Source organism: Lepidochelys kempii, chromosome 2 (assembly GCF_965140265.1).
Source record: "Lepidochelys kempii isolate rLepKem1 chromosome 2, rLepKem1.hap2, whole genome shotgun sequence".
NCBI lineage: Eukaryota > Metazoa > Chordata > Testudines > Cheloniidae > Lepidochelys > Lepidochelys kempii.
This window is the reverse complement of record NC_133257.1, coordinates 134,457,322-134,472,101: the sequence shown is the minus strand read 5'-3', so window position 1 is coordinate 134,472,101 and position 14,780 is coordinate 134,457,322. Positions and strand designations below refer to the sequence as shown.

The following is a 14,780-nucleotide window of genomic DNA, read 5'->3' as shown; positions in this document are numbered from 1 at the left end:
GAAAATGGCATGTGTAGACAATAGTGCACATTGACATTTATGAAGTCCTCAGGAAACACAACCATTTGTTAAAATTCTGAAGTTCATAAAGAGTGTATTCTTATGAACTGTAGTATCTCTTCAAGCCTGGAAAAAATATCGAGCTTACTTTGTCAGTGTGCTCTAAGACTGTAACAGTCACTACTGCTATGTAAGGCATCTGTCTTCTCTTTAAATGGTATGATTTTGTAAATAATGAATGCTATTGAATTATACTTGTTGGCCAGCATATCATGTTTCACAATGCACCTGTTGTTTATTCATGAGAATTTTTTGCAAGCATATGAGAACCTGAAACCAAAATTGATTAAGGACTGGCTGCTCACTGGATTTAATTATCCCAGGTGAAAAGTAAAGAACATCACTTTGTGAAACATAGGCCAAATGCATGTTTTGTAACTCCTTGAATAACCTAGATTCTCTTCTGAGTTAGGTAACTTGTTTGTTTTAATTGAACAATGCCTGCCTTAAGCATACAATTTATGAATCTAGCAATGGATGTAGGTTTCACATGGTGCAGAGGTGAAAGGGACGGCATGATGACTCTTCTCAGGGGAGGTTGGATCACAACAAAACCATGTTTCTCCCGTCCTTTTTTAAAAAAAGGTAACTTCTCTGTTGTCACTGCCATTAGTCATTTCCTCTTTATGTGCTCTTTTAACCAGCTTGCTCAGTAAAATACACTGGGGAGAAGGAGAGAGAGAAATAAAGATTTGAATACTAACAACTCTGGAGAAATTGCTTCTATGTAATATACCAGTTAAAGCATATTACCCCCCAAATGGCATCCATCTGACTTGGAAAATGGATCCCCTTGCCAATAACTCACAACACAAGTTTGACACCATATCAAGTAAGAGAGTTTAAATTTGATACCTTTTATGACTGATGAGAAATTTTCTTAAAGAACTTTTTCCTTAAATCCCTCTCTAAAGACCCAGGGCTTGCAGAGGAAATTACACAAATTGTAACGTAAGAATCTGGAGTTCTAGTTCAAAATTCAGTATTTTGCTTTTTCTCCATATTTATAGTATCTCAGGCTATTTATTAATAACTGTAAGGTCATCACCCTGCTGATGTTGAGAGGTCCATGAATTTGACATGACTCTGGCCAGTTTAACACATTTTAGGGTAGGGTGACCAGATAGCAAGTGTGAAAAATCAGGATGGTGGTGGAGGGTAATAAGTGCTTATATAAGACAAAGCCCCGAATATTGGGATTGTCCCTATAAAATCAGGACATCTGCTCACCCTATTTTAGAGTAAAATCACTCCTCTTTGGCTAAACAGACTGCACAGGTTTGTTAATGCATTTGCCTATGATACAGGAAAGAGATTTCGGTGTGTAGGGCCATTGTGTGAGTGTGTGAGAGAGATACAGTACTTGCAATGTAAATATCAGTTACATACATATCTGCACTAGAACCCCTATAATAAGTTACTTCATTTCAGACTTCCATTTTCTCCTCTGTTCAGTATGCCTTTAGGAGGAATAGTTTGAAGTACTATGCATATTTACCTCATAACTCCATTTTCCTTTGGTGTATACATGGTCAAATCCTGTTAACCCTAAAGATCATGAGTAGATTCAGGGTCATATACGTGAATGTGCAGGCATGTAAGAACTAGTGGTGCTCTGATTTGGTGAAGGCAGGAGTCCCACCTACCAACCTTCAAATCAGTCTGTTCAGAAGTTATGTACTCCTGTGGACATGGTATTTATCCTATTGAAAAATAACGTGTAGAAACACACACACACACACACATACGTGTAATGTCTGTGAGCCTGATTCTCCTCTGCCTTGCTTCTTGCATAATCATTTATGCCTGTGCAAAGCCAATGTAAATTGCTACCACCATTCTGAGTGGACTACTCTGATTTGGCACTCTGCACAAGTATAACCGATGAGACAAAATGGAGGGCAAAGGGGAATTGAACCCTATGTTTTTGCCCATATATATATATATATATAGATGAGTGTAAATGATGTGCAAGGATTGTAGCAAGGCACTGCAATTCTTCCTCAGTCTCCCCACTTTACTTTTTCTGATCTCCATGTGAATAAGCATATCTGATCAAACATCTCTTATGAAACCCTGAGGGCCAAATCTCTTTCAGAAGAGGCTGTTTGAGTATTTTTCGTTCTGTAATTTTCTCACTAAAACTAAGCAGTTCACTTTTGTTTCCCTGTCCATCTAATACATACTCCCTCCCCACCCCACTTCAACATCAGATTTCTGCACACAGCATGTCCAAAACAGGTGCAGCAGCAAGGTAACTGATGCAAGCTTGTTTAATGTCACTCTTGCCTGGTGTGCTTCCAGAATCTCAGCAGGGCAATAATGGTGAAACTGATCAGGCTCAAGTCAGTCGCACTCTGGTTCAGGTGCCACAGGTGTGTGAGCACTAGCAACAGTGGCCCTATACACCCAAAAGTGGACACCTCAAAATGTTTGAGAGTGGAGAAAAGCAACATTGGGCCCTTGCAATTGGGCACCAAATTCAACCATGCTGTCTCACTCTCTTTCTTGACAAATTCTGCTGGGCATTAGGAGAATATTAGTCTGCTTTGTCAACATAACCGTTCCTGCAGTGTCATTGTACCTAACTCCAACCTAACTTATATTGGAACGGCTGCTTTAACTTGGTGGAAAATCCCTTCTCATTTTGAAACATGATCCTAAATTTCAGCTCTTGTTACCAATTAACCAGCCTCCCTTAACCAAACAGACTGGTTTCAAGGCTCTGCAGTGAATGGAAATGAATGCAGAAAGGTGTCAAAAAGCCATTTTACATTACAGTATTTTGCCATTTCACCCTACCTAAATTGCAAATGATTGCTTGGTGGAAGACTGTGTGTGTGTGTGTGTGTGTGTGAGAGAGAGAGAGAGTATACTGCAATGCCTTCATACTGTCTGAAAAAGGTTTAAAGGTTAGTAAGAAATCTCCTTAACTGTACACATTGGAAGCTGTCAGAAGACATTTTTACAAGTACTAAATTGTTCTTGGTTTACAGGCTTAAAGATATTAAGGGTGGCATTAGTTAAACACTGATTTATGGTAAGACTTTGAATATCGAGGTTTGTTAAGCTAATAAAACCATTTAATCACTGTATAGGAAGAAGGCAGCATTTTTTATCTTGATAAGAACAGCTACTAGGAAACCACAAGCCCTATTCTTGTGAATTTGCAGCTCTTAATCCCGATGCAGGCTCTCTCTCTAGTTTCTATGGTAACTTGTGGATCTATATTCCAATCACGCCTTCTCTGGGGCTTGCTGTCCCCGACATGAAAGCGAGCCAGCAACACAGTACGTGTGGATTTCTTGACGCTTTCCATTTTTGGAAATGTTCGGGAATGGCATCAACTATTGCATACTGAAAGAGGCAGATTAGCTAGCCTGAAAGGACAAATTTGAAAGCGGAAATTTGCATGTCGCACACAGATCGTTGTATCTGAATTTCTACAAAAACTCTGGCTCGTCGTTACTCCTGAAATATAGACAATATGTTATGCATAATACTCAAGTGCTAGCTATCACGTTAGCTTTGGCTTGTGCTCACTAATTCTCCCAGTCTAGTGTATTTATGTAATTCTTTGTATTACAAATTCGATGCATCCGATGAAGTGAGCTGTAGCTCACGAAAGCTTACGCTCAAATAAATTGGTTAGTCACCAGTACTCCTTTTCTTTTTGTATTACAAAGTATTCATATCAGGAAAATGGGAACTGCATTAGTTTGCTAGCTAGGCGCTCCTCTATAAACAGCGTGGTCTATTGATTTGTGTACGAGGTGTTTGGCGGGGGGCTGTATATACATATAAGTAGAACCCTCTTCCAGACATCTTCCATTCAACTTGACAGTAAACTTATCAGACGTTCCTAATAGCCACAACGTGTACCTCGTGGTTCCCAGAAACAATTCATTTTACTACGTTATAAAACAAGTCCCGCTGTATTAGAGTGCACTAGAAGTAGGTCTCCTTGCATATAAAATCCTATCCCTGCAGCAAACCCGCTAGTTTAGTCTGGTGTACTCAGATATTTTGGTTTGCTCCCTTTCAAAGTTTTGGCATACCTGTCAACTCCACTGCGTGACTATGAAGCAGTCAGTCCCCCAGAGGAGATGCCCCAGCCACGACTTTTAAATTTTGTTCAGTGAAACGGATCCAGATTTACGGTGTCAAGACTCTTCTTCCCTTTCACTAGATCGCAAGATCTACTCATCAACGCTGTAGCTAATCCTATCCTGTTACTTGTATTTACAAACTGTCCTGACCTCTTTTAAGGCGCAGAGGGCGTCAAAGTGCTGCAAATAAAAATATCGGGTAAATAGGGTTGGGTTTTTTTTTTTTGGGTAGCAATTTCACTGATTTGTAGACCCTTAATCAAATAAACAGCTGCGTTAACTGTAAATAAAGTTGTTCCCCCCCCCTCCCCAACTCGGGTCCTGGGGAAACCCGAAGTTCCCAGAAGGCGTGTGGCCTTCGTTTTCGTGGGGGGCTAGGGGGTATGATCCGAGGGCAGGATCGCCCTACGGTCGCTGCAAGCTCTGAACATGACCGGAACTGTGGCGAGGGGTCAGACCTTACAGAAACTTGCGATCTCCGGGCTAGCTCGTCAACTGCGGGAGCGATGGAGTAAAATCCTCTCCGTTCTCTTGAGAAACGAGTGGGCTTTAAAGGCCAGACCTGGTCCTTAGCTTGTTAATGGAATACACGACTGGTTAGAGCTCTCCCCATTTCCCCGGGATGCCCCCTCACACCGGGCTTCTTTACTCTCCTCCAGGAAAGGTGACACTCGAGGCAGGCAGCCCAGCTTGCAACTGAACGGACCCATCGCGGCTCCCAACATCACCATGCAACCTCCCGCGAAGGCTTGCCGAGCTGCGCCTAACTTTAGGAGTCCGCTGATCGGCGTGTGCCCCTGCGAGCTGCTGGCCGGTCTGCCGCACAAGCGCAGGGTGGAAGGCTCTTTTGTTGATGTCTCCAAGATGTAAATCCTGTGTTGGAAGTGGCGTGGGAGCTGCTGCTGCTGCTGGAAAGGAACAGCTTCGCCTCCTCGCAAAGGGCACCTGCCTCCCACCTTTTCTCTCTCTCTCTCTCGAGAGGGAGACGGGCTGTTAGAGATGTCTTTGGGCAGGAGGAATGGTTCCTCGGATCCAGACAACCCACCGCCGGGATCCTTTCTGGGATCCTATAATTTTACACGAAAAAGAGGGTTATGCACCTTCCCAACAAATCCTCCTCTAGCGTGCAAGCCTATATTTAAAACCTTGGGTCAGTGCGCCCCCTACGCGTGAGCGTGGGCAAGCACCTCGCCTGCCTACGAGCTTCTTAAATAAATAAATAAATGAGAGTGCGTGTGGCTTTTGAACTGCCCACAGACTGTCACAGAGAGAGAGGGGGGTGGGGTGGGGGGGGGGGAGAGAGAGAGAGAGAGAGAGAGAAATGCAGAGGCAGCAGCAGTAGCAGCGGCGGCGGCATTGCTCCAACAAGCACTAGTCACTCCAGTCCCAGCAAGCGAGCAGGGGAGAGCCACACACCAACTCAGCCCAAGCCAAGCGGCGCTAGGCTACCTAGGACTCTCCCTGTGACACCAGAGCACACAAACACACACAAGGGGAGAGAGGAAAATATAAAAAAGGTAAGAAGCAGCGTCTCACTTATGCCATTTCCGTGGACGACACCACGAGCTTTGCATTTGATTCTTTTCTGTCTAGATCTGTCTCAAACGTGGGGAAAGGAGTTATTTTTTTAAACCGCTCCAGTGGAGAAAGAATAGCAGATTGGGAGGTGCTTTAACACCCATCTCTTATCAGGCACGCCGTGAAGGGTTCTATTCCTCGAAAGGGAGAGAACGTATGAATTCATGTGAGGCTCAAAAATGGATGAAAATCCAGTCCTTACTTTGAAATGCCTGTTACCACGCTTTGTGGTGTGTGTGTATGTGAGAGAGAGAGGGTGGGGGAACAGGGTGTTTGTAATACTGCGTAATTTTTAGTGGCTTGAATTTTCTCAGGAAGGTTGCTTTAAACAACACCCCTCCAAACCTACTCATGAAATGAAGCACATAGAGAAGAAAATGAATCCATGTTAAGAACATGGAGGGGAGGAGGCGAAGAGACACCATAGCGAGATAACATATAGCTGATACTAGGGCAATGTCCTAGATTTGGAAAGATGGTTTTCTGTTTTACCTGTGGGGCATTTTGGCTTTTGGAATAGGACGAGATAGGGAATGTGTTTGATTAAAATATAAATCTTGACGCAAACCCTCACTAACTGGGAACTAAATCCTTTTAAATGGAAGCTCAGCCAGTTAGCCTATTGTAGCTTTTAACAATGTGATTGTTCTTGATTAGGCACTAAAAGAGCTTGCTTATTGCTTTAACAATCACGGGTGTGCTTGAAAATGACAGCATACGCGGCAACAATTTTAATCCCCAGACTTGTCAATGCTTTATGCAAATTTTTGGAGGTTTAGCAGCGTTAGTTCTGTCTGGGCTGCAGCTAACAAACCAGACGTGTCCCCCGCGCCCAACCCTCCTCTCCTAATGCAGCCTGTATTTCAATAAATGTGCATGAATATGCATCGAATGCTTTCTCTGTACTCCAACAAATCTTTTATTCCCCCCAGTCAAGGCTACATGTCCATGTAATTTTTTTTTGCCTTATTCTCTCTCTCTCTCTCTCTCTCTCTCTCTCTCTCCATCAACCCTTTATGATGCAGGGAAGGATCACCTCACCTACAATATGTATTTACAATGAGGGACTCTCTCGCAACTAAGTTACAGATGTCTTTATTGTGTTTTTAGGGACTAATACCAACACACACACACACAACAAGTCTACCACATCAGGTGGGTGTGAATAAACCCCATGGTATTGGTTGTCTTTGCTAACAGAGCAATACTGCAGTCAAAATGAATGAAATTGTACTGTAATTACCTATTCCTTTGTCTTTGCCTCACGCATGCGCCAGAGAGCAGGGTGTGGAGAGAGGGACAAGTCAGAAAGATCTCTCCATCATTAATCAAGCTCATATCAGAATCAATGGAACAAAGGCATTCAGAGATGTTGCAATATACACAAGGAAGCCAGGATGTTTGTAGATTTAATCCCCAGGACATTCCTCTCCCACGAGCTCAAATAATGTTTTAAATAGCATAATATTTTGCTAGGAACTTAATTTTTTCTTATTGGAGAATTTAAAGAGGGAATAAATCACACACCCCTCCAATTCCATGTAATTTTTTTTATCCTGGTAACTACGCCATTGTTATACTAAAGAGAATTTTACTGGTTTATTTTTTTAATGGTACTAAACCTATGTTTTCGGTGGGGACAACCTTCTCGCCTCCCAAATTTTGATCGAGAAAAAGTGACCATGAAAAATGAGGTTGCGGGTTTTGCAGAATTAGCTATCCTTGCATTGTAAACCTTCTAGCAAAATGGCCTTTCGAGGTCTGTGCTGCAAATGGGGTAACCCTATTCGGCTGGCCTGTCTCTCCCATTATTCAGTTTCTTGTGGGAACTGCTGTCTGGCCAGCTCGTAGACAAAGGGGTATTATATAGCAACTCTAATGAGGCAGATCCATTTGTGAGTCCTCGTGGCTGAAGACGATTAAGTGGGTTTAATTTATCTACTGCAGTTAAATTCCACGTTAACCATCTTGTTTAAAAAAAAAAAAAAAGAAGAAGAAGAAGAAGCAGCAGCCATGCTGCGGGGGCGGGGGACCCTTGCTGTGACAGATCCTACCAAGACTCCATCAAGAGCGAGACTCTCATGGTTTTTAAGGCCGTCTCCTCAAGCACCTCCCTCTGTTTTACTGAGATTTTTATGAGACATTTTTCTCTCATTCAGATTGTCGCGTCTTGACATCTGATCTGGTATTTCTCTTTCCCGTCTCCTCAGAACACGCTCTGGTCAAGGATGACGATGTAGGCTATGATTGTTTCCTGGTGGAAAACTCTTGGAGGTGGTGCAGATCTTATAGGCTTTGCAAATTACGACTCTTTTAGGCGACGTGTCTCTCCAGCCACAGAGCGAGAGGATCCGTATGATCAGCTTCTGCCAAAACCAGTTCGGTGTAGGCGACCCCCGTCCCCAAGCCGCGGTCATTCACCAAACCCGATCTTGGCTGTGGCTTTTGTTACCTCTCCTCCAATCTCGCTTCTGAGCATTGGCTGGAATGGAAATCTCACATTCCCAGCCCTCTTGTCCCCAGTGGATGGTTACTTCGTACTCTTTTAATACTGCCATTAAGGGCACTGGTGTGTGGGGCGCGGGGGCAGAGGCGCTGGCCATTATCAGAGCCTTTGCATTTGAGGGGAGCCTGTGTACGCCTTGGCGGAGGGACGCATGCCGGACACACTACCTACAGGGCTGGACAGACTTCAGACACGCAGACGATTTTTAAGCACAACTGCTCCCCCCCCCCAGCGCCTCCTCCAACAAAAGTCTCGCAGGAGAAGCAGCAGGAGGCTGGGTGCGGGGAGCGGTGTGAGCGAGGCTGCCGCGTCAGCTGCAGAGATGGAGTTTCCAGGAGAAGTACCTCTACCAGCAGCCTCTGTCAATTGGTTCTGGTGCTTAATATAGAGTGGGAGGAGGAGGGAGGAAAATACAATAGTAATAACGAATGAATACAACTGGCTTTCAAAGGAGCTGGGAATAGGGAGGGAGAAAAGGAACAAAGGTTCTTGCATTTCCTGTCGCTCCATGGTTTCCTACAGAACTGGAACTTCCTATCAAGGAGATGCTTGACGTTGTGATCTTCCTCCCTGCTGGATTAGGGAATGAGCAGTGTGTGTATGTTGGGGTGTCGGTTTCAGAGGGAGAATGTTAGCTACATTCCATGGTCTGGGGGAAAAAAAAACAAACACACACCCCACCATGCAGAGAGGGGAAAATCATGGTGGTTCCTTCTCTTGGTGTGCGTTAATGTATAAAACAGCTGATTGTGTAATTCAGAGAATTTGTTAGTACATTGCTGCTGGAACTGCACACCACACAGCATTTTTGTATCTAGCTGAACCCCTGAGAATATCATAATTTAATCCCATTAAAATAAAATCTAGGCTAAAACATGAGACTATTCAGTTCTGTATTTTGTGTGCAGTATTTTTTTTTTTGTTGCTTTTGCTTGTTTTCCTCGGGGGTTTAAAAGTGTTTTGTTTAGACAAATGTGCCAACAAATAAGTTAAGTGATATGTTATCCCTGTTAACTATTTCTGAAATGAAGCTTTCAGTTTTTATCCTCCCCCACACCTTGAAAATGTAACTCTGAAATTACATAAGGAGCATGCATGCCTTATGAATTTTGAACCTTCCTAAATCTCTATGAAAATATTTGTGTATATCACCTTTAAACATGAAGCTACTGGAATAAATTGTAGTATCCAACTAATGCTTCATGTATTTGTCCTGTCTTCCATTTGTGGATTTTCCCCAAATACAACTAGCCCTGAAATCTTGCAACAGTTCTGCATGCTGGACAACTTTTAGTCTAAAAAGTACTGTTCTGTGACTGTAAAACAACCATTTTTACTGGCCAATTCTTTACTGAAAACACCAGTATTACAAAAACCTTTCCGCAGAACTTCCCCATCTCAATTTATCTTTGTCTTTAGCAAGATTACTTCCGGCTTAGTGGCTAAATCAGCTGATGAAACAGTTATCAACTATTTATATGGTTAAGACTAACATACACTAATCAAATTTGCATTTCATAGGTGCAATGTAGATGTGTAGGATATCTTTTGATCAGTGTAGTTTCATTGCTCTTTGGATGCTGAATCTTTTGACTTATTTAGAATATTTGTTCTTGTATCCAGTCTTATTGCAGATGTATATATGTTTGTATATATTTATAGGCATTAATAAAAATATGCATTAGTAAATTAAATAATATGTGAGAAGTAACATCTAAAAATGAACTGCAGCACCAAATGGCTTAGATTCTTTAATGTACTGGAGACTACTCTGGTAACTGATACAATGATCTTGGCTTTACTGGTCTTATCAGACAAGATTCCTTGAGATGTACAGAATGCTAGTTGCTCAGGTTTATTAGAAACATCAGTGTTCATATTACATAATTAATCAGGAAAGCTATATTTTGAAGAAGAGTTAAGATAGGCTCCTAAATCCATATTCGTTCTTGGGCATCCATTTGGCCTTGGGAAGCTGGATCTTGGTTTAGGTCTCTAGTTACTACTGTAATTTCTGCTATACATTCTAAATCTAAAGGCTAGATCTTAGTTTTCCAAGCAAGAAAATGGCCGTACTAATTGTTCAAATACAAAGAAGTGATGACTACCTAGTTTTTTCAAGGTCGTTCTGTCTTCCCTTCCCTGCACAAAGAAGAGAGAGAGGAGGACCATAAAGGACCAAGACAGTTCCAAAGTGTAGATGTGTTGAAATAGTTTCTTCCTTGACCAGAGTTTAAGAAACAGAATAAGGGGGAGACTCTGACCAGGAATAAGCCAACAAATCAGTGTGAATACGAGTGAGGCAACAACCAGAGAAGTCAAAGAAATAATTCCTGAAAGCATTAAAGCCCTGAAAATAGAAACCATATGCAACATAATGGAAGCTTAATGAATTAGGAAATACTTCCAAGACAAAATATTTAAAATGTTTCTTATGGAGAATGAAAAGAACTTAAGATTCATCTCTACCCTACAGCATTTTAGCATCTTGCTAATCATAACTTTCTGGTTCAAAATAGTGATGCCAACTAAGCATCTTATTTCAAAATGGAGAAATTTGGTTAGTACAAACATGTAGATGTTGGTTTTCTGATGTAAAACTCATAACAATTTTTAAAATGGAAACTGATTATATTTGGAAAATGTGTCTCTATTCATATATTTGTCTAGTAGTGTGATTTGGTAGATTTTGAGAATTGCCCCCTTCCCCCAGGTTCAGCACATCAGTAGATATAATTTTCAATATCTGACATAGTCAGAATTTGCCTGAGAGCAAGATGTGTAGTAATTCCTACCTCAAATATGATTTAATGGACTTTAATTCTTGGGAAACAGTTTTAATAACAAAATCCTTCTGACTTAGATTGGCCTTCTTGTCTAAGTACTGTCTTTTGATCTGTTTGATACGCTGCTCTGTAAAATGGATCTAGCTAGCTTGCATACATATATTATCCAACTTTCTTCTAGGCTGCAGACTGCTGTGTACCCTCACTATAACTGAAAGCCATATGGCACTATCACTTATATGCTACATAGTTTGAACTTTAGGATGGAAACATAAGTGTCACATGGTTTATGTGAGGCTATTCTGCTGATCCTGGGATTTTTCATCTTAGTTGTGTCCACCACATAGGAAGTTGGATATCCTTTTGTAACTAACTCTATGTAATTGTAACTAACTGTATGTGAATTTCTCCTCTAGCTATTCAGAGAACAGCACTCATTTGGTGCTGCATACCATGGGCTCTGGCCAAGGGAGTTTCAATATTAATTAATTATAGGCATAGTCTCAAGGGACTCAGCACTAACACTGAAACTTTTAAATATATAGGATAATCAGATTTTCACCTCCCCTCTTCCCTCATTCTACAGGTATTTCATTACAGAATAATTACTGATAATGTGTTAGAACAACTACTATAGTGACTTTACTTGCTCTGAATAGAAGGTACTATAATGCTCCATTGAAGCATGACTCTCAACTACTGGCAAAAGTCAAGTGGCTACAATATAAATCCTGTAAAGCTTCCTTAACAAGGATTCATTTTAATGGCAAAAACATGTGCCATCAGCACTAAGTGAAAAATAGAAGTTGCCTTATGTGAAAGTAGTAAATTCAGTGACTAATATCCAAGTTACATTTAAGTAAACCGTAAAATACTCAAAGGGAGGACTCTCCTGGTTGCGTAAGGCCTTATACTTTCACAAAAAATTCTAAATTGACAGTTGTAACTCTTCGTTTTATTTAATTGGTGTCTTGATGAAAATGTAGAAATAGGGGCCTGTGTTCAACATTATATGTTGGAATTACTGACCAGTTGAGAATCAAATTAGTGTTCAAATAGCAAGGTGCAATATGTGATCGCCTTCTAGACAAAGCTAAAATGGCTACGGGGCACAGAGGGGAAACAAAACAAATCTACAGACACAACAGACTAACGATAACAGGGCTGCTACAGATCTCTCCTTAGTATCGGACTACTTAGTAAATATGCAGAATGTGATCATCAACTGGGAGGTAGAAGTGCAGAGCATTACGAATGGGTAGCCAGCATGTCAGAGACTGAAACCAAATTGCAGCACCCAGGTCCACCTCGTCTGTCCCAGATACCCAGGAGTGCAAGAGGCATACTTTTTCAAACTCTGAGATATATTAACACTTCCTCAAAGCAGAGAAGTGTATGATTGTGAGAGAAAGCACGATAGTATAAATTGCTACTGAACTGGCAATGGACATTCACCAATGAAGAGAGGACAAAGCCCCATTCACTATTGTTATTAAGGGGTTTACTGGGCAAATGCTTGATATACTGAGGAATTGCCCACAAATACCTCAAAGCAATTTTTTTTGTTTTTGTTTTGTTGACAGGAAAATGTATGCAACTATTGCCAAATGTGTGTGTTAGTTGATTACTGCTGTGAGTGACTTATTTGCTTCATGCTTGTTCTGAGGGGAGCAAAATTACACTGGATAGGGAGGAAGGAGAGAATGTGCAGAGGAGAAAGCAGTCCCTCTGGTATTCTTGCCTTTTCCTAATGTGACTGAGGTAAATGGGGACGACCTAGTTAATAGATGCTCTAACAGTATGGCTCTTGTGCAGACTGAAGCTGGCAGGGTAAGGGCGTCCTACTTAGAGCAGCATCAGTTCTGTGCACGCACTCAGAGTAGGCATGGCCCATGCTGCCACGGCTGGGAATATGTGCCTGGCTGGGGCATGGGCTACAGTTTCCTGTGGATCTCTGCTTTTTCTCTTTTTCTTCATGTCTGCCAGCTTACTGGGACGCATTTTCTGTTTTGCTTCAAAGACTGGAAATAAAGATCCTGTATCTTTATACAGCTACTTAGTCTCTACCATAACCTAAGAGGGAGAATGGAGATGGGAGCATGCTGCTGACCAATCATTTGCAGTGTGCATGCAGTAACTTTGGCCGGGACTGTCCTTTTATGGGTTTCTTCACTACCAATGCTGAAAGGGTGGTGATGTGGTGTAGTGCTGCCTTGTGGCATTCTCTCTTTCCCTGGCACATTGCAGAAGCCCTTCTATGATTCTGCGCAGAAGCTGCTTGACTAGCTTTGTGGAGAGAGGTCTTGGGGCAGTAAAGAGCAGGTCACTGGTCACATTCCATGTTCTCTTTGGACTGGCTAGATTTTGGGGTCAGATTTAATGCAGCTGTTAATAGCATTAACACACTCTGCATCCAGTCCATGGGTTCTACTGAGCACCTTCGGGAGGCCCAGCCAATGGCAGCATGGCACTGCCAAAGCCATGTTGCCGGAATGAAGAGCGTGCAGCTGAGCAGCTTGGAGATACAAGTTATCCATGTAGATGACTTATCTCTATGGATCTGGTATAGTCCTTCCTGTGGATATGAGAGTCTGGGGGGCCTGGTCCCCTTCTCACTCCACATTCCTACCTCCAGAAAGATTTCTTCCATATTAAAGGAGCAATTTACAGTATAGAGATCTCAGTAGGCTCACCCACAAACAACCTGGAATGTAGCTTGTGTGAATACATTACTTTACCGGTTTAATTAATTCTTATGTAGAGGGCCTTCCTGTAAATGCTATCTCTTGCTTCTTAGGATGCTGGAGTTGAGGAACATCCTATCATCTCAGTATAGAAAACCGGAAGATCCAATTTTAAGCCCAGCTGCCCCACCTTAATTGCGGGGTCCCAATGAAGAATATATTTTCCAGAACTGATGTCAGTAATTGCTGGCAGGCCCAGACAGTATTGTAGTTCACTAGAAGGTGCTCAAGAGATTCTATTCATAGAATAAAAATGTAGTCATAGAATATCAGGGTTGGAAGGGACCTCAGGAGGTCATTTAGTCTAACCTCCTGCTCAAAGCAGGACCAATTGCCAGTTTTTCCCCCAGATTCCCTAAATAGCCCCCTCAAGGATTGAATTCACAACCCTGGGTTTAGCAGGCCAATGCTCAAACAACTGAGCTATCCTGTTCCCCCATAGAATTCATAGAACATTGAACAAAGTCACTAGAATAGCTCCAGAAAATGAACAGCACAGTAGCTTTTTTCATAGGCCTTTGAGTAATTATTAAGTGATTGAAAGTTCAGCTGTCAATGCTCTTCTCTAAATGAGTCAGTCCCTGACAAACGCATATATAAACAAACTATTGATAGTTATGGAAAGAGAAGTGCAGAGTTCCTCATAGCAACTCAAACTTTGTTGAACAGTGTACAGTATTGACAGAGTCCTTTAAGGCATAACATCTAAAGCTCTTGTGGTGAAGGTCACTTCCCGCAGTTGGTAGCTTGTTTCCAAGTGCTCAAACATTGCTGCATAACATTTAAAGGTATTTCTTTGTGTGAACTTCTCTTGTAATAGTACTATAACCAAGCAATATAGCCAAGCACAAAAATCTCCAGGTATTTTTGTAAGGTCTCTCTTGTATAGCTGCTATAAGAGCATTGTGGAGTTAGACTTGGGCGCAAATGTTCCCCTCTGTTTGGAGCCAATATGTGGAAGCAGCTCAAAAGTTAGGGGGAAGGGAGTGGAGTGGAG

General features: G+C 41.9%; 1 protein-coding gene across 6 annotated transcripts in view; it reads left to right on the top strand.

Moving 5' to 3' along the window:
- The first annotated feature begins 5,469 nt into the window (after nt 1-5,469).
- The window catches only part of BASP1 (brain abundant membrane attached signal protein 1), a 72,414-nt gene continuing 63,103 nt past the window's right edge, over nt 5,470-14,780 (top strand). For 3 of the 6 annotated variants that reach the window (XM_073332284.1, XM_073332283.1, XM_073332282.1), the window contains exon 1: nt 5,482-5,686. The gene's annotated coding sequence lies outside the window, so the exon portion shown is untranslated. Of the gene's footprint in view, nt 5,687-6,772; nt 6,903-14,780 lie in introns of all 6 variants that reach the window. The other 3 variants (XM_073332285.1, XR_012157372.1, XM_073332281.1) reach the window with 3 other exon arrangements.